Below are 24976 nucleotides of genomic sequence, written 5' to 3'. Positions count from 1 at the left end.
ACATTCTGTTTCAGCGGTAGAAACTACCATAGAAGTAATTGTGGTCAGTAAGACATAAAATAAAACTAAACTTGGATTTCCATTTAAATAGTATGCTTACAGCTGGAATTATTTGTATTTATGCATGTCCTCTTGGGTTTCATTCCTGATATAGGGGATCTTTAGCTCCAGTAACCCTATTGCAGCCTTTTTATACAACAGCAATTCAGGTACACACTATGGTTTAGAGCACATTTCTTCCCCATGGGAATGAGGTTTCCACTCACATAACTTTAAGTACATAGAGTGCTATTGCCAGCAAAGTAGTAATAAAGCCTTTCCTTGACTCATTTGGTTCAACTTCTCATTGGTTAAACCACAGCTCTCAAGTCTATCTGTTCCACTTGTTTAGTAAACCCAGAAAATGCAGCAAATTGCTTCCCTGCTCCTTCTATCTGAATACCATTCAGAGGACCTCAGAAAGGGTCTCTTTCCAGTTTTAGAATTACTCCATTAGTGCCAGCACCATGACAAGTAACAGCAGAATTAGGCTGTGCATCTCTTGAGTTTTTAGGTATTAAATCAATGTAAAGTTATGGCAACATACCAAAGTGACTGGATTTGAAGGTGTGTAACATGTATTTATATAGCCTCTAGTAAACAACAGCTTTGTGTTTCCTATAAAAAGGAAATCAACCTGAAGAATGAAAAAGAGGTCTAATCTATCTGCAAATGACATACAAGGCTCCAAAATTTCATGTTGGTGAGGCCAGTTCTGGACAGAGAATGCACATGTGCACCACTGAGAGGGATAAAGGACAAACAAAATCTAAGCACTCCAGATGTTAAACCACTAATCTCTAACACTACCATCCTTCCCATGCTACCTGTTCCAGAGGAACTAAACACTAAGTCCAAATTCAAACAATTTACACACAAAAATATTCTTCATTTCTGTAACAGCCATTTCTTGGGGTCTCCAGCGTAAAGCCAGGATCCTTTTACACACAAATAAAACCAGAAAGCATGCATCAATATCAAGCAATTGACCATTTTTTAAAGTCAACACACACATCGGGAAACTGGCTTCAGGAAGAGGTACTTCAGAAATGTCAGGACAACTACAGCAAGAGACTGCACTCACTGCTGACAGGCCACTTCACCAGATGGCATCCCAGTAAATGAGGTACTGATGTAAGGATAGTGAAATGTCTGGGACACTGGAAAATGCAGAAGTTGTGTTTGGCTGGCTCAGCTCTTACACTGCTCACAGTCCGGATGAATTCACTGTACACACGGAAGCCAAACTGCCATAGTGCAGACATAAGTAACAACAATCTAATGCCCAAGCATATGAAAAGTTTTGAGCGATGAACGTGGAGGAGGGGAGCTGGATAGCTGAACATGAACTGGTCAGATAAAGCTATACACAAATGCAAAACCTTCAAATCTGTTTGTTATTACATCATTACATTACAGTGTATTTCAGTGCTCCCACTTTCACCTGTCCAACACCAGACACTTAAAGAAATTACAGTGCTAAACTAATCCTTACTTAAGAAAGGTTAATTTTTGCTACAACTGTGCCTGGCTTTTTTTTTTTTTTAAACAGACATTTGATTGTGTGGCTATAAGGGTTATGTTTCAGATCCTAACAGAAAATGGAAAAAGTATAAACCTAGTAACACAGTCATAACTGCTGCTTCATACCCTGAAACCCACAATTATATGCAAGGTGCAGTGTTTTAAACACTGGCTTTTATTTTTTTTCAGGTTAATCTGAGCCAAGCAGATTGTCATTAGGGACCTCTTCAAAGATTAGCTCCTCTGAAAGCAAAATGAAATTATCCTGTATGTTTTGGCTACTTGCAACAGCACCTTCACATTATGTATGGGTCTTGATTGCTTTTAGTGTGGGAAAATTGCAGAGCACACTATTAGGGATTTCTACTTTTAAGCGAAGGGTGGGAATTTATTGCTGGTTTTATGCTAATGCATTGGTGTTCTGAGTATTTATAACATATTGTTGCATTTGTTATTAATAGAGCAGTGTACCAGGGAGAGAATGAGAATCAATAAAACTCTCTCACATCTGCATTTATAATATTTAAAAACAAGATAGAACATAGATACTCCACAGGGTTTACTTCAGGAGATGTGTTTCCTGAGCAATTTCACGGTCTTATCTTGGGCAGGGGTGTGTTGGATGACTGGTTTTGTTGGAACAAAGAAGAAAATTGAGAGGTGGTATTTTCTACGGGTTTTAAATGCTAAGGCTGGAAGCAAAGACCCCAAGTTCTGTCCCACATCCTTTATATTTTATGGGATAGACTATGGGCTAATTTTAAAGCTCATTTAACTGCCTAAAACCAGCACCTCATGGAATTCCCAAACAGAGTCTCACTCTAAATCGCAGACTGAAACCACAAGCAGTTTGAGGAGCCCTGAGAAGCAATATGTTTAAAGCAGGTGTAATACAAAACCTCAATGGATGTAGAACTTGATGCCTAGGCAGTCTATATAGGGTGCACAGCTACAGGAATGTTTAAGTGGAAGGAAGGATGTATAAACCCACTGCTTTGACTAGCTCTGAATTTTACCAGTTTCCACACCAAACTTCCCTTTTGTTACCTTCAGGGATCACCCAGTGTCTGTGCTCCATGTGGTCTGATACAGCCAGAACTGGCCTCTCCTGAGCCTTTTTGTGTATTAGAAACTCCACATCATCAACAGGACAGAGACCAACGACTGCCCATGCTTCCTGCTGGGCAACCCATCCTCACATTTCCTACCAAATTGTCACACAGAACAGAGCATTTATGTCCACTCTTTTTACATTCTGGCAAGGACAAGCAGCCACAAGACAGCATCATTTACTCCATGCAACATGCATGATGGAATCTGCCTAAGGATTGTTCACAAATTCACACACCAGCAGCCACCAGGCAGTATTAAAGATTTTTGCATACCCTGCCTAAAGGCATTTGGATGTATGACAGGTGGGTAGGCAGAAATCTATGGGGAAAAAAAAAAAAAAAAAAAAAAAAAAGGCATATCATATTCTACCTCTACCCAAATAATAACGTAGACTGCAGTTGAGTCTACTTCCTCTCTCACCTCTCAACTTCTTAGTCTGCACAAAAGCTCTAAATTATGTTCTCTCATTTCTCTAATCCATTGTGGAAGACACTTTTCAAATCCCCTACCCCTACTCACTCTTCCCACAGATCCTGCAGTATCTCTCATCTTGGCTCTAGATATAAACCGTGTATAGTTTTATTTCAGAAGTACAGGTAACATATTAACCTCATGTACCTGCATGAGTGAAATTGTGCCAAGGCCTTCAGTTAGTCTGAAAGAACTGCTGATGCAAATAATAAAATTATTTACTGATAATTTGCAAAGACTACAATACCAATACACTTGTGCCTAACTGGCTCTATGGTCTAATTTACGAGGCCTTAGCTGCTCACATGCTGATAGAAGTCAGTAGCTCTGGACCTTTAAAATCTGGGAAGAGGAGTGCTTCACAAAAACCAGAGGACCAACAATTCAGTCTCTTTGATTAGACAAACGCTTATATGTGGGTGTAGTGGCAAACATAGTATATGTTACTGTTGACTCCTTGAGTGATTTCCCTTAGTGCCATTTTTTTGGCATGCAGACATACCATTTCCTGTGGGTGCTAGATTGGTTTCAGGCATTTTGTAGATGGAAACACTAAACTATGCAGATAAATTTCAAAAGATAAATGAGCATCTGCACTCCAATATAATTTATATGCAATAATACATGTTATTTATACACTCCAAATGCTCTCAGAGCCAAAACATCACCATTTTGTCTATTTTCTGAATGTATAAATAAGACATAGGAATGTGAAGAAATTATACTGGAGTGCAAAGGCTCATTTATCTTTTGAAATTTACTTGCATACCCTCTACACCAGGAAAAATACCACCATCCAGAATTTACACAGAAATAAAATCACTCAGATGAAAGACTTTATATAAAGTGTTATGGTAACACACTTAAATTAACTAAATCCAGCCTTTTTCAACTAAAACTTAAACCGGTTTAAATTGTCCGTATGTAGAAATTTATGCCAAGGTAGGTCAAGTTATAGGAAAACTGAGAAGTGCTCTTGCAAGGAGGGCCATGAGTGGAAAGTTATTATACTAGCTTTACACAGTTTGAAATGACAGCATAATTTAATCTAAGGAAATAAACACTTGCTCAAGCTTTAAGAATCTCTGAATAGCATATGTATGTTGAAACACTGTTCCTAATTCCATAGCTCATCTCCATTACATATAACTCCTGCTTAGAAAGAACCTACATAATATGCTGCTTTATCAGCAGTAATTACAAATTCACCCTGATTAGAAATTAAATCCTTCAGTTACAGCATCTTCCCAGTCTTTTTATATCAACTTCAATTTTTCTTTAAAATAATAAATCCAATGGTGATTTCTCTGTCATCTTCATAACTACTGCCCCTGTTCATTTTTTCCACAGTCTAGTCTTTTAATGCATCACCCACTATGGTTTCTGTTTCACGTCCAGAGCAGATACACAGTTTTAATGATTCAGGTAGCTGTCCTGTCCTACAGCTACTCCTGCTTCTCCTTTCTGGCTGTCTCTTGTGGATGAAACACACACTACTCTCAATTTCATACTGAAACATCTTCTACAGGCTTCCACAACTCTCCATTATTTCATTATTAAAAAAAGCCTTTCAGACATCCTGTACAAGAGTTGAGACTCTGTGACAAAACCACCAATATGCACGTGGCTTCAGAGAACCTAATCCAAAGTTGACAGTGTTGGCCCTGATATCAACTAAGCAAATAGTTATGCTTGGTTCTCCCCGAATTGCTTGCTCTCCTAACACTGTTTAGCCTTTGATTTGTCTCACCTGAATTTAATAGCACCATTACCTTTAATGCAGAAACAGCACTGGGATTTCTTACATTCATAAGCAAAGACTGGCTAAGCTCATGAAACTGAAAAAAACCACACCAAATTCCACATGAAAATTATAGGATTTAAATTACTTTTTTCTTTAAAAGTTAAAAAAAAAAAAAAGGAGAAACCACTTTGCACGAAAAAAAGAACCAAGCCAAACAACACTGAAGTACTTCCTAAGTAGGGCTCTTATTTCCTCTGTACAGACATATTAAACATCTGCACAAAGCAAAGAATCAGAGAAAGATAAGTCAAAATAATTCAACATTCCCTTAGGTTGCCTAGAAAATCCCTTTTTTAACAGAGCCAATTTTGAAGGAATCATAACTGGAATCTAGATTTGCCATTCCTCCAGTCACAAAAAATAATTACTGGTTATGCTTTCTTCCATGTGATGCTAAAACTTCTGCTGCAGACTGCATGAATAAATAACTAATGTTTAAATGCACTGTGGGATGAAAGCTTTATAGATCCAGAAACATTTTTCACCTACTCAATTTTGCATCGCACACACACTTAAGGCCTTCTGGCAACATCACATGCAGCAGCAGTCAGGGAGTTCCCAATCCACCAGTCTACTCCAGTATCTTTCTTTTTCTGCACTGTTGTGGTTTTTTTCTTTTATAACCATACACACATCCCTAGTACCAAACAGCAGAACAGGATCTTGATGAAATGACAACAAGGAACATAAAGCATTTCTTAAAATCTAAACAGCCAGAAGCAAATGTAATCACAATATTGGTATGCCTCTGGTTAAAAGACCGTACATTTAAACTGTTGAATTGAGCTTGCTACCCAGGTCTGGGCAAGCTGTCTTCCGAAGGTGATTTCATTTTCAGCACAGAAAAAGATAAATAGCAAAAGTAACACAGCTGATACAGCTTAAAAAGTGGTGGCCTGTGTTCTGTGGTGCTGTTTCACCTCTTGGGCTGGGTGATTCCTAAACCAGCTGTGCCAAAACCAGCTCTGTAATGAAGTTCAGCAGGCAAATGCATACAGTCCCATGCACACACAGACACTAACAATGTCCTCTCTCATCTGACTGATCACAGGAGATCGCACAACACATTTTGACTCTCAGAAAATAAATGTGAAGTAAGATAGACAAGATGGATAGGAGCTATGGTACCATGTTTTTAAGAGATTAATAAAATGAGACACCAAGTCAGAGTTACACAGGGTATCAGTAAGAATAGAATTGGCTTAATCTCCTGGAAAACATCAGAAATGAGCTGCTAAGTTGTCTCCTGTATGCTAGTATGAAGTTATTGCACAGTATCAAGTTCTTCTGGGAACATTCAAGTATTAAAATCACACACAATTAATCAATCATAGGGAGAAGACGACAAAATATGTCACAGAAAAACCAGCTTCATAAATATCATCAGAGGAGATTTTAACTACTAAGCATGTGAGCATAGAAAGTACCTGCCCAACTTACACCCATGAGCACTGTCCTCCCAAGCTGAAATAGAGCAAGCAATTGTCAGAAGACAGTAAGAAGATTCCAGCTGGTACAAATGCATTATCTAAAGTTTTCTAGACCAAGTCCATTCAAGCATGCCATGGGAAAAAGCTTCTTTCTGTCACCCTCACCTAAGCAAGCAAGACTTTTGAGCAAAGTCCTTTTTGCAAGATGAACACACAAGACAGCATTTGCACAGAATCTCATGAAATGTGAGCACATCAAAAGTGCAAAGATCATCCTAAATTCTGTCTTAATTATTCATTCTTTAATTAGGGAAGTGGGTGTTGGTTGGTGGGATTTATTTTTTGTCTGCATGGTCTCATGAGAGAGAAGATTTGATGGAAAAAGAAAAAAAATGTGTAGCAGAGCATCCACTAACGTCACTGCACTGTTGTAACCTCCAGGCATGGTTAGAAGATGAGTATGTCTTTGGAAACCCAGGCTTACACTAATCCAAGAGCAGACTTGTTTTAGCAATGTGAGAACGAAGTTACTCTGGTTTGCAAGCAGGTTTCACATCCAGTGCCAAACAGTGCTATGGTTAGATTACAAATACTTTGTCAACATCTCTCAGACAGCCCTCCTACTCCAGGAGCCACCTCACACCCCCAGCTTTAACAAATACTTCACCACAGAGAGAGGACATTGCCCAGGACCTCTTGGGAGAACACTGAAGGAATGTACTAATGAAATAACAGCTCATATAGCCCAGCGAGAGGAAGATGAAGATTCACTGACACAGCTTCACCCAGGGAAGGTGCAGACAGCAGAGATGATGCTTCCCACAGGCTGTGAATCCACCTTAGAATGCATTTGGGCAATACCAGGTTCTTGCTATCCCTGCTCCCCTTGCAGTCTGCCCTTTGCCAGGCCAGAGAGCCCCCAGCACAGCCTCAGTAGTTCCCACTGCTTTCCAAGGCTCTGGCACCACCAGTCCCTAATATCCTTTCCTCCCTTCCTAGACACAACCCACATTCCAGCACTGCCTTTGTGGATGCTTTCAACTGATTATAAACTCTTTCAGGCAAAGATGATCTTTTATTATGTGTTGGTACAGTGCCCAGAAAAATGGGGTTCTCATCTCAAGGCACTACCATAATATAAATAACAATAATTCACCGTTACTAGCCTTCAGTAACTCCAGGAGTTTCACTGGGAAATGGTGAGTCATGCTAACATGCCTTTCTACAGCACAGAAATAAATCATTTTTGCACATTCCAGTATTTTGGGGAGAAGCAGGAGAGAGAAAATGCAAAATTAATCTAAAAGACATTTGATTCTTTAAATTTATAATAAATCCAAATGACTTACCAGAACATAAAATTCTCACATGCATAGTCAAGGACAATATTCTATTCATGTGCGAGAGTCATTTATTCATTTATAATTAGATAAAATGAACGGCAATTTTTTAAGAAAAAATTTGCATGTAGCAACAGTAATGTATTACAGAAGGGTGGCACTTTGTTACATCCATTTGTTAGTCAGGACACTGGAGCTGAAATTTAATAGACAAGAAATAAGTACAGTAGAGGAAGGGAAAAAATTAAATTCCGCGTGATCAGCAAGGTTTCGAACAATCGCCAGCCAACTGAAGTGGGTGCCATATCTATAAGTCATTTTGTTTTATAGGCCATTAGGATCTCCTGAGAGAGGCTGCATGGAGACCGCTGCTTTTTGTTGAAATTAAAATGTCAGAGAAAAAGAAATAGAACAAAACAGGGAATCTGCAATTAATTACAAGGCCATAAAAATTCAATAATCAGGAGGCAGTGCTGCTGTAGGCACAGCAGTATCTGATTCAGGCTAACAGGAATGGAATACATTAATCTTTTCAAATTAGTTTTTTAATCTGACGGGGATATATAGTGACGTGTTCTTTTACTGTTTGAGCAGAGCTGCTGTCTAATATATAATGCTGAGCGTCTGGAATTAGGACATCTATAGCCATTTTGTGACTACAACATTTTCATGGCATTTATTCACCCCTATCTGTACACCTGTCCTACAGTAATCAGGCAAAACATGCTTGAAGTTCACATCACAGATACCGCTTACGAAAAAGAATTAAAATGCTGGGATTAAGACAAAATAGCGGGTCTGCAAACAAGTTTAGCACAAGGCCTCTTAAAATGTCAGTCTGCTCTTCAGGATATACCACTAGGCTTAAAAACTGGGTTCCCATTCCTTGTCTACAATAAGTTCCACTCATTCAGGTTTGTTTTGTTTTCCCCCAAAGATGACCTGCAAAAAGACTGCCTTCATAATTCGATGTTTCGCACCTTTTTTCCAAGTGGCTCTTTTAGGAAGCCCAGATGCACGTTACAGATTCTTACATGTTGTTTAAACACTCAGGAGACAGATGAACGTTTACTGGACACCAGTTACTTAGAGCTTGTGTTCAGCCAAAGCGTTAGAGGGATGTGCAAATATTATTTGACACTGTTCCTTTTTTCAAACAAATCTTTTCCTCTCCTTCGTTCAGCTCTCCCTTCTAATTCTACTGAAATTACATTAATTGCATTTTCATTTTTCACTTGATGTGACCAGCAGAGAAGTTTTCCTATTGCATGAAAACAAAGAAATCTGTTCCTCCTTGCTCCCACTGGCCAAATACCTCTTTTTAAACTATATAAAAGGCTGGAGCACCTTCCTCATGCGGACAGGCTGAGAGAGTTGGGGCTGTTCAGCCTGGAGAAAAGAAAGATCCAGATAGACATTTATAGAGACATTCCAGTGCTTGAAAGGGGCCTGCAAGAGAGCTGGGAAGGGACATTCTACCAGGGCTTATAGTGATAGGACAAGTGGGAATGGATTTAAGTTTGAGGAGGGCAGATTTGTACTAGATATTAGGAAAAAATTCTTTACAGTGAGGGTAGTGAGACACTGGAACAGGTTGTCCAGTGACGTCATGAATGTCCCCTCCCTGGAGGTGTTCAAGGGCAGTCTGGATGGGGCTTGAGCAACCTGGTCCAGTGGAAGCTGTCCCCATCCTTAATGATGGGGTTGGAATTAAATGACCTTTAAGGTCTGTTCCAACCCAATCCATTCTAAGAATCTTCTTTCATGTGACGTATGGAGTGAAAGGCATACAAACCCTTCTTTCTGACTTCTTCATAGAATACTTTGTGTGTTTTGCGAGAAGAGTCTGTTTACAAACTCACTCTAACTCTGTGCTGCTGAAAACATCACTATCATTATCAAAGCCTACTGGCTCAAAACTTTCCTCTAAGTGGGTATAATCATCACCATTGTGTTTCTCCTGGGTGCACTGGACTCACTCATTTTGCTCTGTTTGAGGTTTCAATACTACAAGCACATGTCCCAAGAAAAACAATATAATATCCTCCCAGGGTGAACTTTAAATGTCTCAGCTCAGGTTTGAATCAAGACTTCACACCTTTGGCTAATTCTACTTCAGTTTACAGATTTTTATTTTTTTCCCCAGCACATTCACTTGAAAAGCCATTTTCCAAAATTTTACAGTGCCTGTATGTAGAGTAACATCATCGATGCATTCATTGCTTTTTTCCCCTGCAAGGCAGAGTAAATGGGCATGGATGTATCCTTTTCATTGATCATTCAAAAGGATAAATAATATGCTGGTGTTGGGATGGATGAAAGAAAAGAGGGGGTGAGAGCACAACAATCAAGACTTAATACCTGCGCCAAGATGCACCAGGGGAAGTTTAGGCTCAAGGTGAGGAGAAAGTTCTTCACTGAGAGAGTTAGCCGTTGGAATGGACTGCCCAGGGGGTTGGTGGAATCACCATCCCTGGAGGTGTTCAAGAGGGATTGGGCATGGCACTTGGTGCCATGGTTTAGTAGTCATGAGGTCCGTGGTGACAGGTTGGACTTGATGATCTTTGAGGTCTCTTCCAACCTTATTGATTCTATGATTCTTTGAGACAGGCTTTGCGGGTTAAAAGAAATAACTCCATTTAGGAAACATATTCCAAGAATGGGAAAGGGTACAGAAAACCATAAATTATTTTCTATACATAGTTTTTCTTTTAAAGCATGATGACAGCAGAACTCCATGAGCTGTTAATGGTTTATCACTTTGTTAGTTAGTCTCCTTTTTTCCTGTAAGTATGTGCCTCACACGTATGTGCGTGAGCACACTGCTGCGACCTAGTATCCCAAGCTAACGCTACAGAGCCAGGAGATCATGCTAAGATTCAGAAATTCCCTTGGAGTAAAGTTGAAGTCATTAAGGGCTATCAGCCCTGCCCTGCCACACATATTGTTTTGAGACAATAGAGGATTGGACTATCATACACATCCATACCTAGTGGCAATAAAGAGTACAAACTTACCTCCAACCAAAGCCATCAGCTGCTTCCACTATAGTGGTAGCAAGAATCTCGCCCTAGATCTCCATAACAAATTGATATGTATAAATCACCAGATTGATGATTGATACATTCCAAATCAGTATCTAGAAAGCAAACACACCTCAGTTGTTTCAGTACAAGATAACCGCATTCTCTCATCATAACCTTCTATATGAAATTCCTCTCTGAGTCCCCAGGATATAGTTTCAAGATTATGAAAAAGCCATGTGTAGTAAAAATATATACCTGACAATGTTTGAACAGAGCACCCATACCATGTATCATATTAGTCCACAGCAACTTGGATAGGAAAGAAAAGAGCATTGCATACTACAGAAATCTCAGGGGGAATTCATGCAGATGTAATTTCCCAAGTTGCATTACAGCCACCACACTGTGGTGTTCACCTTTACTATATTTATGTTATTTCATGGAAGGCATCAGTACTGATAGGTCAATGGAATCAGCCCTCATTCTCACACACTAAATATAACCTCATCAGCTAAGAGGTGAAAAGAGAACTAGAAAAACATTAAAACATTTCCCTGTTCATAAAGTGTTGTGAATGTATTGAACAGAGCATTATTTCCATCAGCCATTAGGCTCCAAATTGTTTGTAGTACCATCATTGCAAGCTGGTCACCAGAAGTGCTGAATACTTAGAACAAGCTGAATCCCCCCACTCATTCAGCTTACTGGAGTGATAACAAAAAAGTAACGTTTGAAAAAATTAATTTTTTTCAAATATACCACTACTGTTATTCCAATAAAGACAAAGTACACACAAAGTTATGACAGAAGGGGCCTGAACACAATAGTAATAAAATTGTTTAGAATTTTGAAAAATAGCTTTAAAAAAATCCCAAACTGTTTGCATAATTGTCCAGTTCTGTCTGAGATGGATCCTGACAGTTTTGAACACTCTTTCATATGTGTGCAGCTCTAAAATGAGCAAAGCTGGAGAGACAGTGGTGGTAAACTGTGCTAGTAGCCTTGCACCTTTGCTACTACTGAAGCTACACCGGTGACAGCAACTGAGAGGAGGTTTTTAAACATGCCTGTCTTACATACAGCTCTTATATTGGCTCTTTTTCCTACTGTCCAGAGACTGAGGATAAACAGATGTCTCTTGAAACACATCCTATTGGCAGGAGAGAAAAGCCTTAAATTCATTTAGGACAATGACACATTCCAGGGGAAATATTCATGGTGACTTGTGGGGAAATTAACCATGCAGCTCTAATTAGCAATAATAAAGACATAGACAGCCAATATCCACAACTCACAATGAATACTAAGCATACACCATCCCTTTGTTGCAGTTCCTATATTTTAACAGGAAAAAACTCATCCCCAAAACTGCCAAAAAGGGAGAAAACAATACTTTGTAGTTATCTTGCATTTTGTTCAGCTGAGAAAGTGCTTAAACCTTAAGACCTTAAGTCCATATGACTTACTACATTTATATACAGATTTTAACCTCAGTCATCCACAACATTAGAAGAAAAACCTGTGATTTTAGGTTCAGACAGTCTTCCTGGTGTTATCAAGATACAGATTTGAATTATATTTATATATAAAAAATTTTTTAAAAATCTTATCAAAACAAAATGCAAAACCCCAGGATATTATTAGAAGTTGATGAAACAGCAAGGTACTGAAATTATTCTTAACCAACCCAGAAGCCTTCTACAATAAGATGACTTGGTGGTGGGCCCAGGGAGGTGGTGGAGGCCCCATCCCTGGTGGTTTTTAAGGCCAGGCTAGATGGGTTCTGGGTAACCTGATCTAGCGTGAGGTGTCCCTGCCCATGACAGGGGGGTTGGAACAAGATGATCCTTGAGGTTCCTTCCAACCCTAATGATTCTATGATTAGTTCAGTGGGTGCAGGAAAAGAACTGGCTTTTATTTCTTGTCTTTTGCAAGGCTTCTAACACTGTGAGCTACAACATTGTCATAAACTGTGGAGAGGCTAGATAAATCTGGCTGAACTTCCAGGCTCAAATCATTGTAATCAGTGCATGAAGTCCAGCTAGAGAGGAGTCACAGATGGCATAATCCCAGAGGTTGATACTGGCACTGGTACTGTCTAACATCTTCATTAATGACCTAGATGACAGGAGAGAATGCACCCTCAGCAGGTTTGCAGATGATAAACTGGGAGGAGCTTTTGACACATAAGATCATCATGCTGCTATTCAGAGGGACCTTGACAGGCTAAAGTAAACAGTCGGAATAACCTCAACATCTACAGAGAGAGATAGAAAGTCCTGCATGTGGAGACGAATAACCTCATGCAACATGATGAATTGGAGGTCAGTTCTCTGGAAAGTAGCTTTACAGAAACAGACTCCTAGGTTTTCCAGTTGGCAGACAACAAATAGGCCAGCAATATGCCCTTTATCAAAAGCCAGCAGCACCCTGAACTGCATTAGGAAGACAATCACCAGCAGGTCAACAGAGATGATTATTCCCTTATGCTCACCATGGATGAGATGAATCTGCAGTTCTGTGCTCAGTGTTGAACTCACTAGTAGGGAAAACCCATTAAAACAACAAAAGAGAAACAAACCCAAACTCACAGAACCAACAACAACAACCAAACAAACAAAAAAACCACACCACACCATTGACAAACTAGAAGTCCAGCAAAAGGCTTCAAAGATGATTAAGACACTGGACTACTCATCACACAAGGAAAGTCTGAGAGCTAGAACTGTTCAGCCTAGAGAAAAGGAGGCTCAAGGAGATCTTATTCATATGTAATGCATGATAGAAGTAAAAATGGTAGAGCCAGATTCTGCAGTATTCAATACAGACTTAAATACAGTATATTCCATTTATCCATTTAAGAAAACAAACCAACAAAACCACAAAACCAAAACCTTTCTGCTGTAAGGATGATTAAAGCACTGCAAAATTCTGTGGAAGAACTCTTCATCCATGGAGTTACTCAAAACCTGGACATGATCCTGAGCAACCTCTCCATAGAGTAGCCTCTGCTCTACCTGACCACTGCTTAAGCAGAGAGAACTTTTCCAATCTTACCCACTCTAGGTTTCCATCAACAATTCTCAGCATGTATGTATCTTAAGCATGACTGTTTTCACTATGACATCTAATACAGGGCCCAGTCATGACTGAAAGATGAAAATTAATATGTCTAGGTTAGGGGGTTGGAAGAGGAAATGGAGAAAATAAAAGTCTCTCTTCAAGACACTGCTCAGATTCTCTTCAAATCACTATACATTTAATAAATCAGTCTTCTCCTCTGGTACTCTCCTAGGAGCACAAACTGGCAACAAATTATTTTTCCTCAGCATCCTTTCAGGTATGAAAACATATACTTCAGTTTCTAGTCTATTAACAATATGGATTCAATTCCAGCATTCCCTGGGCATTCAGGTATCTGGAAATCACATTGCATATTCTAGACAGGTATTCTGCTGCATCAAAGAGGCAGCCCATTCCTTCTAGATAAGTACTCATTTTTATGTAATAGTAACAAAAATGCGTGCTTTTAATACACATAGTCTCAATTACACATTTGATATGCCATCATTAATCCTTTCTGTAAGCAAATGGAAGAATGAAGCAAGGATGAGAACAAAAGCTAAGCAGGCCAGAAGTCAGGTTTTGCAAATCAGTGGGAAAAAAGCTAAGTAGAATAGCAATGAAAACAGAGTTCAGATCTGCTAGGATAGGAGGAAACAGAAAAACAACTGAAAGAAGCCCAACTCATGTGAATTATGCAGAAAGGCCAACTATACACATGACATAAGAATACATCATGTAAACCTGGATCTCCCAAAAGGCTGCTGATGTTCCAGGCATCCAACTTCAGCATGCACAACTGAGGAACCTCAAAATCCCATGAATAGAGAGGGGGGGAAAACTAAAACCAAAACCAAACAGAACAAAGGTAGAGCTAGAAGTAATCAGCTGAAAGCACTGAATGAGAGCATGAGACAGGCAGGTTCAGTCCCATGAGAAATGAGCTGAAGATGGAAGGAAAAGGATTAAAAGGGGTGAGAGCACTCCAATACCCAAATGACTCTCAGAAACCAGGTCTGCCAAGCAAGATAGTCACTAGGTGTCATTTTGACACTGCTCAAATCCAGAAACCTAGTAAAAAAAAAAAACATTAGCTCCAACCTTCTGAAAATTAATTTTAAATGCAGCTCATGTTTTGGCATCTCATGGTGACATAGCATGCCCCGTCTATCTGTTTTACTCTCACATGTGCAGTAGCAACACCAACCTTTCAACAACACACAAAAATAACAGATGGCACAGCACAAGGAAGCCAAAAATGCAACACGAGACCTTACTCTGACTGGCTTATGGTATCAAGAGATAGAGCAGTACAAGTACATCATTTACAAAGAAAAGACTTGGTTGTGTGATCCAGGAAGCCTGATGATTTAATAGAAAGCTTGTGACTAATGTATTGTCCTTTGAGCCTTCTCTAGGCTACCACTAAATCTTCAGAGTCTCAGGCTCCTAAAGATCCTCAAGACACCTTGGCTGCTGTTGTCCACCCCTCACCACTTAAACTTGATGTGCAGCACCCTCCAGAAAGCTGCCAAGAATTACACCACTCTCTGCAATAGTGTTGTGAGCCCAGAACTGCCAGGGATAAAATATTCCCAGCTCTGAAGAATGACAATCATGTGGGCAGAGTAAAAGTTCTCTGTCCTAGAGTCTTCTGCATAGAGTCTGTGGTTTGGCTGAAAGCACCTGAAAGAGAGTAAATTAAGTGATATAAATGCTATAAACTGAAATTTTATGTCTGGACACTGAACAAGTCCCCTGCCTGCTTCATTATTTAGCCATTCACACCATACCTAACAAACAACAAAATCTCTTGTGCATTGCAGAGCTTCTCTCTTTAGGCTTGGTAGTAAGAGAAGAAAGATGTTTCAATTCAGCAGCCTTGGATCAACAGCCCACCATTTCTGTGCAGCATTACCTTGGTGCTATACCTACTAGAAACACAGGAAAAATCTCATTGATTTCACATAATACAACATGGTTACTCAGCACTCCAGCCACAACACACATTTCCTGAAGGGCAATGTTCAAAAGAATGAATTTAAATGATGTCGAATACAAAGAGGTAGAAAGGATGAAGGCAGTGTTTCTCAGTCTACTTAGACTGCTGAAACTGCTTTGTCGAGCATGTAAAAAATGACGAGTGCCTTAACTGCAGTAGTAAAGTTAAGAGTAAATAAAAATAGCCACGAGAACAGTCCTATATATGGAAAATAGATGTGTGTTTCAAGAAGCTGACAGAATACTCAGCATTTAGAAGTAATGAAGCAAGAGCAAGATTTTCTTTGTACTAAGCTGAAATAAAATTCTCAATGTTTTGAGAACCTTACACATCTTTTGAAACTTAGCATTTCCCTACCACTAATAACAGCAAATTGAGAGATGGCATACTTTGATGCAATGCCTCTGGTAATCAAGGGAACTGGATTCAATTCTCAGTGCACACATTGCAGCCTTGGCTCTGGTAAAGTCACTTAGCACACCTACACCTCAGTTCTTCATCCTGAAAAGAAACTCCTTTATTTTGCTGTATATGTCAAACAGCTGAACATAAATTGATGACTTTGACATTAAGATCAACATAAGTCATGAATATACAAGTAAAAATCTTTGACTACATGGATATAATTTGTCTAAGATATTCACATTGAAATTCAATTTTCCTAGGATTTCAATTTATTAATTCCAAGTATTTATTCTATTATACTGGTAGAAATGCTCAAATTTCCTACATAATACATTGCAGAAGTTCTTTCAGCATCTATAGGAGTTCACAAATTGTATACTCCTCTACTCACTAATTAATTTTTTTGTATTTCTGATCCAGAAGCCAAACCCACCTTATTAAAGTGAGTATATTTCAGTAGCAAGTACACAGCAAGGAAATGGTAAAGATCTGCAAGCATAGACTCCAAATGACAAGTACAGACCACAGTGAGATGAATCCAAATCAAGTTAGTAATTAAAATGAATTTTCAATCTTTCTGGATGATGGTCAACACTAAGATAAGTTGTTTTGTCTCTGAGGTAATTGCAGCTCACCCTCAACCCTACCTCAGTGACAGAATGCCTCATTAATGCAACAATACTGCTAAATTGGAGGGAGATCAAGTATGAGCTTCAGGACATTATTAAAAGACTAGACATACTTCTTCATAAGTAAAGATTAGAAGAGTCCAGTACAAATAATTTGGGTTACTGAAGTTTAGGACAGGTGTAAATGAACATAATTAGGGTCCTACAAATATCTGATGGGTATAAGCACCAGGAAAGCAGAAAAAAATTACTTTGTTCAGTAAAAGGCACTGCAACAAGGAGTAATGAGATTAAATTAACAGAGACCATTTAGCATGAGCATCAGGGAGAAGCTTCTAGAATGGGAACTGATAGGCTGATGGAAGGGTGTGGTATGTACAACCCTCGATAACTCACTGAGCAGTGAGGAGGATGGACTCAGAAAGGGTTAAATGCCACCACTGGATGTACAGCACTTACTTTGCGCTATTCAGGTCTGTACTACACAAGCTCAAACACTCAACACAGGCACCCACAGCCACTGTTAGAAGAGTGCTACAGTGTCTTACGGTTTTGCCCAGTCAGTCCTACATTATTTCCCTGCTAGCTACCCACAGAGAAGCAAGCTTCATCATGTGAGGTGTTTAGAAATGGATTGGACAAGAATTAGAAACCGTTCCACAGGGGACTGTCCCCAAGGGACAGATTAGATGACCTCATACAATCTTTTTTTCCTTCTAATTTATGCAGTCTGATGAAATGCTCAGCTCTTACTGAAGGGTCATCAAGGGTGCAATGATTGCAATAATCATGATTTGATACAACAGTTTTCTTACAAATTAGATGGCTAATACAGTCTTTGTCTCATTCCTGTCTTCCTTCCCCCATCTCTAATTAACTCCTCTGTGCAGTGGCTCAGGAATGCATGTAATCCCTCCTGGAAGGGTTTTTTTCCTAATCCTCCACGACAGGACTCACAGCATGCTGATATGGACTCCAAAGACAGACAACTCAGTGCAGCTAGAGAAGTGTGCAGCAGACTTGCTACAAAAGCCTACCACATTCTCCTCTGCAGTGACGCAAGTTGAGGACCATGATTTTTTGGGGTTTGTGGTTTTTTTTTCAGTAGCATTTAATTGACAACAGCACTAAGGAAACAGGTCCAGAATTGTCTAGTTCTGTAGGATTAACAGCAGGCAGCTGGAGAACATTAAAGACATTAATTACTTAATGTTTCAGGGGTCATAGTATGAAGTGCCATCCTCTGAGCCTCATGAGGAATCTTGCATCTCCAGCCATAACAAACAGGCTTTCAAGAAAACTGTTACCAATAGTATGAAACAGCATAAAAAATAACCTGAACTTCAGTCTGGTTGATAACAGTTGAATTCACACATAATTTTTTCCTGCAATGATTTTGAGGGGAAAATAAGAAGCTAATATGAGTTACAACCAAATGGAAATACTCGTACTATAGAGTCACAGCAGCTAAATAAAGAAAAAAAGAAAGAAAATCAAATAGGAGGTGGCTCTTTTCAGACAAGGGAGTGTCACAGCTGTGTGAATCCCAGGGGGAATCGATACAAACAACAAAGTATTGAATGTGACCTTGTGTAATTTAAGCTAAATCTTTTAGAAAATACTTCCATTATCAAAAACCTACAGAATTCAAAAATATAGACAACATATTGGTGAGAAGATTGTTATTCTGATATGAACATATATACACACACACACACCCCACTTCTAAATACAATCTATACTCTTCTCACTGAGGGCATTTGATTGCAGCCACAAATCTACGTAGTTTTATTGCACTATATTTTTTTAAGTGATGTGCAATTTGAAGTGCCCACCTTTGGGACTTCCTGACTATTTTGGGACCAGACTTTTCAGGACATCATACATACACAGTGAACAAAAAAGGTTTCTTTCTCAAGGTGTTTTATTGGTAGGCATAGATCAATTATGTATACAATGCCTTTAGTCTCCATCAACATAGTATTCAGGTAATCAGCTTTTCCATCAGCGAATTGGTCACGCCTGTACTGCAGAGCACAGAGCAGTACAGATACTGAATATAAATTTCATCATAGACTGGTTACTGGAGTTATTATAGCCATGCCATTTTAGAGTATCACAAAGTGTTTATTCTGATTTCCTTGTACCACTTCTGGCAAATGGCTTCTAGTATATAAGCAAGCCCTAATATGCCCTTACTACACTATAGCATATTCTATACAACGCTAGATGAAAGAAGTGCAAGCCACAGTAAGGGTTTGGATTATCCTTCTTTAGCCTAAAGAAATGTCCATTACTGTCAAAAGTATCAGATCCCGATTTAAGAGTTGCTCTTCACTGTTATTACAAGACTCTCTTTTAAAACAAGATGATAAAGTAGATGGAAGAAAGACTTAAGATGACTGAAAATAACATAAAAGTCTAACATTTTAATTTAAAAATGTTAATTAAAGCTTGGAAGCATCTTTTTTATAAAACTAAATTTAAAAAAAAAAAAAAGTAGTTCTTGATTAACAGGGAGTAGATGATTATAAAAACAGTACCTGACAAACCTCAAGCACAAAACTGAATATCAAAGCACCCTGGTGATAACTTAAGACTGTAGGCAAACAAATGAAAATCACACTATACAGTAAGTTTCAGGAATCAAAAAACATTCATTATAAGCAATAAAGGAAATCAAGTAGCATTCCTAAACAAGTGATGTTAAAAAGGGAAAAAACAGCATATTTCCCTTGTTGATTCAAATAATTGACTAAGCAGTGGGAATCACTAGTTCAGGATTGAACATCATGCTATACCTAGAACAGTGGGTTGTGGTACAGGAGGTTTTTTGGAGGCTGGTTTGGAACATTTTTAAGTTATCTATTCAAGAGTTCTCTAACTGATTCCCATGAGCTACCTTAGAATCACGATGTCATTATTTAAATAAGAATTATGCAAAACTTGTTCTGAAATTTGGAGTATTCAAATTACGTCACATTTAGCATTGCTGTCATCTTCATCTGCAACCTGTTAGAAACACCACACTTAAGAGTTATTACAGTCAAGAAGAGTATGTAGCAATACACTTTTTAATTGGCAGAGGTCTAAATGAATGATCTCAGGGAAGTCACTTGACTTCTTTTTCCCCAAGAAAACATTGGATGAAAAGCAAGAGAGCTAGATATACATACCACACCAAATCAATTTTCCTGACATCAGAGCCAAGCACGATGACTGCTCTCATTCATCAAAGGATTTGGATTTCATCCACAGTGACACTCACCGTGTCTGAAAGATGAGGGCGCTTCCTAGGAGGTGCTCAAACACTTCAGTGTAGAAGGCAGTCAGACAGCAGTAAGAGGCTTCAGGATGCATGAAGCAGCTGTGATACAACCTGACTGGCTTTGCTTTGGTTTAAAAGGAGGACTATTCTAGTACAGAATTTCACTATTTAGTTAATATCTGTCCATTAGAAGATATAACAACAAAATTTTCATCTATTATACAGATACAGAAAAGATAGTCAGGGTAACTATTAAAAAGATACAATGTTGATCTGTGATCTAGATCTAACACAAGCCCTATGAGGAGAGGCTGAGGGAGCTGGGTTTGCTGAGCCTGGAGAAGAGGAGGCTCAGGGGAGACCTTATTGCTGTGTACAACTACCTGAAGGGAGGTTGTAGCCAGGTGGGGGTTGGTCTCTTCTCCCAGGCAACCATCACCAGAACAAGAGGACACAGTCTCAAACTGCAGCAGGGGAGGATTAGGCTGGAGGTTAGGAAGAAATTCTACACAGAAAGAGTGATTGCCCATTGTAATGGGCTGCCCCAGGAGGTGGTGGTGTCACTATCATTGGAGGTGTTTAGGAGGAGACTTGATAGGATGCTTGGTTGCATGATTTAGTTGATTAGGTGGTGTTGGATTATAGGTTGGAGACGATGATCTTGAAGGTCTCTTCCAACCTGGTTTATTCTATTCTAATACATAAATACAGCTGCCAATGAAAACAACCATTCTCATCTATGCTCTGCTGATGTCTATTGCAAGAGAAAAAAATTTCCAAAAGGTGATGTTGAGCTGTGTCATCAGCTGTTCAAAGGAGGTTTTGTTTCCAGCATGTTAAAAAAAAAAAGAGTCTCATTTGATAGTTTGATGAGCAGAACAATGGATATTTCTTTCTTTTATATTTGTCCATCTATCTGCACCTTCTACTCCATCTAAAGAGACCAAAAACTGTGAAAGGAAAATGACTGGTGTTATCATGTCTTAGCATGAAAAATAGTGAAACCATTACAGATCTCATGCAGACAACCATAAAGAATGTAGCAAAACAAATTATTTCCAGTAAATGTTCCAAAATAACTTTTCTTAAAGATTACAGATAAAGATGACAGCAGCATTAGGACAAACACATGCTACTAGGATAGTGAAAAATTAAGAGTTCATCACAAGAAGCCAGCAAAAAGATGAACAAACCATAAAACATATACACACAGGTGAGGCATTCTAAGTGATAGAAGTACAGGGAGAAAAGAAAAGGGAGGATACAGTACTTCTGAAAATATGTCTGAACTATTTGGGATATTTTTGATGTGTTTTTTTTTCTTATTAAGTGGCCCACATAGGTTAATTACACACTAGAATAGAATGCATTACATGGGATTGGGGAACAGTAACTATATGATGTACAGCAACTAAGATTCTTTTAACAACACACCTAAATCCCCATCCCACCCCAAACCCCATTCTTATAGGATGAGAAGTCAGTTAAATCAAACATTAAGTTGTCAGACAGTTTAGAAATACAAGTTAAAATTATCTTAATCAATTTAATACCCGAGAGTAAAGAGTGCTAAAGAAAGCAGAGGTTAAATTCTTCTTTAAAAGGGTGGTAAAGACACAAACATATGATTAGAAGTTAGATAAAGATCTAACAGTCATCTCACGTGCAGGGAAAGAAATCCAGTGACTCCAGAACTACTCTGGATTTGCATTAATGAAGCTTAGATTAGAATCCATCCTTTAGCATAGTAGCTGTTTAAGCATAAATCTACCTAAACATAAAAATATTTCTCTTCAGGAAACCACATAGCAGTCCTTAAAACCATGAGTATGTTTTTAAAGTTCTGAGCAGGATATGAGCAACACTGCTTCCTGTAGCACTTTGCCATGTCAGTCTGCTCTGCAAAGTTACTGTAAAAATGCCATTATGTACTTTAGATCAAATGTAACAAATTTACAAAGACTAGAAAAATATTTTTTCTCCAAACCACCAACTCCAAAAACTCACCCCAATGCCTAACTCCTCCTCCTGCAATTCCTCATTACTGATGAAAGTCCCACAGACCAAGACAGCCAATAAAGCTTCAATATATTGCTATTGTTCCCTCTGGGTTTACACAGGTGAAAAAGATCCACAATAAAAATAGAGGTGCTTGAGGAACCCAATCTAGGTACCACCTCTCCCTCATCCCATTAGCTTGCATTCCAAACTACTTCAGTCACTGAGAAACAATTGTTTTACTTGCCAGCTGGAGTAGAAAACTAGACTGATTTTCCAAAGTGGATTTTGGTATATTTTGGTGACACTGAAATTAAGTAAAGCTAGATAGAGGTGAAGATATTTTTTGTTGCTAGCAAATCATGTGTTTCTACATTAACCCACATGAAGCAATATTTCTGGACCTATCTTCATTTATTTCTGAGGTACATGAACTGTCCTGTGATAAAATTTTCTTGAGAAGTACATTTTATAACACAAAGAGAACTTCTTCCAGAGCACCTGGGGGAAAAGAAAGCCTCCCTTAATTCTAAATAAAAGGTCGTCCAGTAATGATGCTATTTGAGGGCAGTACATTAGGAATGCAATTTGACTTATAGCTTGTGTTAGAAAATGAGGAGTTATGAATCAGAAAATGAACTATAGGGTATAAAAAAAATAATGAAAAGTTTGAAGTGATTGCTGGGTTTACCACAGTTATACTCTGTCTTACACTGTGTAGAATTCCATGGTTTCCTGTAGAGGAAAACTCTTAAAGGGCTAAGTAGTAGTGTCACAGACAATGCCATTTGTTCACATTTATTTTCTTTAACTTCTTTAGTCATTCAGGCTTAACGTCTCAAAAAATAACTCATTACTCCTGCAAAGTACTGTCAATATGATGAATGAGAACAGAAAGATGAGAGCAGGGAAAACTAGTAAGCAAGTACATAGCTTACTAGTAACAATGGTTTTATCAGTATAGTAAGAAATTATTTTCATGAGTCAAAAGTTGCTTAAAACTTTCCTGCTAGTCCTGTGACTCTATAATCCTTCTCAGTATGGCAATTAATTTATGGGAAGAGACAGAGAGCCTGTCTGATAACTGTCTGATTAGATCCATCTTCTAGCTTCTCAGTAGTGTGATATTACAGCCAGTGTTGATGAGGGAACTAAATACTTTCAAACACAAGACAGACCTTCAGTCAAATAGGTCTTTACTTGCATAACACAAACATGAACAGCTGAGCAATGAAGCATACAGTATAATTTATGCCAATGTGAATGACACAGCATCAGAGATACAGTTAGAAATGTCAGTAAAAAAACTTTAAATAAGAAAGGAAAAGGTGGCTCTCCAGTTTATGGGTGTAAATATTTCTCAGCTGCCAAACATTGCTGTTTCTCATCCAAAATATTTGGAAATTAGATACAGCAATCAAATGCTAACCACAGATTCCCCAGACTAATTATCCCAAACAATCTGACATCCAAATAGACTATGAATTTCACTGCAACAGCAGCTGATACAGAATTTACCACTAGTTGTTCACTTGCAGACACCAATGTAGGGGCTACTGAAGTATCTAAGGCATATTTAAGATGTGTGGACAGTTGTGTGTCATTACAATAGACAGTTTGATAAGATGTTCATTAATAATGGGCCATCCTTCATTTTATTAAGTCAAGAAGCCAATGTTCCTCAGTGTTTTTGGGAGGCTGATGTTTTTCTTTCATTAAACAATGCATGCTGGTTCAAAGCTCTAAATAGATGGTAACTGACCTAAAGCTACAGGACAAGGTTAATGCAAGCAGAATTTTATATTCTTGCCAAGTATAAATATTTTTATTCTTGGGGTTGACTTTGTACAGAATGCTGGTCCTATAATAAATTCAATTTGGGGACATAACTATTTGAATAAAATCCAAATCTACTGTTTTCATTGGAAGATTCTAATGAGACCAGTCATCTAAATGAATGTGATTCAGAAGTAAGACCCAGAAAAAACATTACTTTTGGTTAAAAGCCATGTCATCACTGAGAGTTCCAACCAAATCAACCAAAAACTAGTTGAAAGATGCCTTACACTATCCAGTGAACTGAAAAATATCAAAATAATCAGCTACACCATAATGCCTAGAACATTGACAGTGGTTTCTGTGATCTACAGTAACATCCATCAGCTCACATGTAGGCAAGCAAAAAGTTCTGGTAAGTGTCACTGGCATTATTTTTGCAACAGCCATTAATAAAACCTCAAACAGGGAACCAAATAGTCACCTACTGAATGGTCTATTTGACTCCAGTGGAAATTGGGCCTGAGTAAAGACTGCAGGAAGAAACACATGATGTTACAGAGAAGGGAATGAGCAGACAAAACAAAGGAAAATTTCAAACATTGGCAGAGAATTTTTGACGTGTAAGAGGGAACTGGAAGTTCCCTCAAGTGTTTATAACTTTGAAATGTTATCCCTTAAGCAAACAACAATGACCTAGATAGGACTCCAAACATGACACACATTAATACTGGAGAAGTTTAGAAGCTCACTATCCATGTCAGATGGAGAAGTGATGTTCATTTGACAACTTCTGTGAAGATCTTATGTCAAGATCTTTCTCATGTGACAAAGAATGGATGCTTTCCAAGGCGCCAGATTCCTGAGTAATTCTGTTCATCAGAAACCACTAGCAGAACTTGGTACTATTTTTATATTACCTCCAGCCTCACACACCTTTTACATATACTTGGAGATTTAAATATTAGCATTGCTCTTCTGGGAGCCTTAAAAACTGACAAGAATTTCTCAAACATGAAAAAAGTGAGTAGTGGGGAACTGGCAGTGAAAAAGATTCCTTGTCTGTTTTGCTCATCTAGTCTTCTAAG

This window comes from Dryobates pubescens, chromosome 8 (assembly GCF_014839835.1).
Source record: "Dryobates pubescens isolate bDryPub1 chromosome 8, bDryPub1.pri, whole genome shotgun sequence".
Taxonomy (NCBI): Eukaryota; Metazoa; Chordata; class Aves; order Piciformes; family Picidae; genus Dryobates; species Dryobates pubescens.
The sequence above is the reverse complement of the archived record's forward strand: the minus strand, read 5'-3'. Positions refer to the sequence as shown.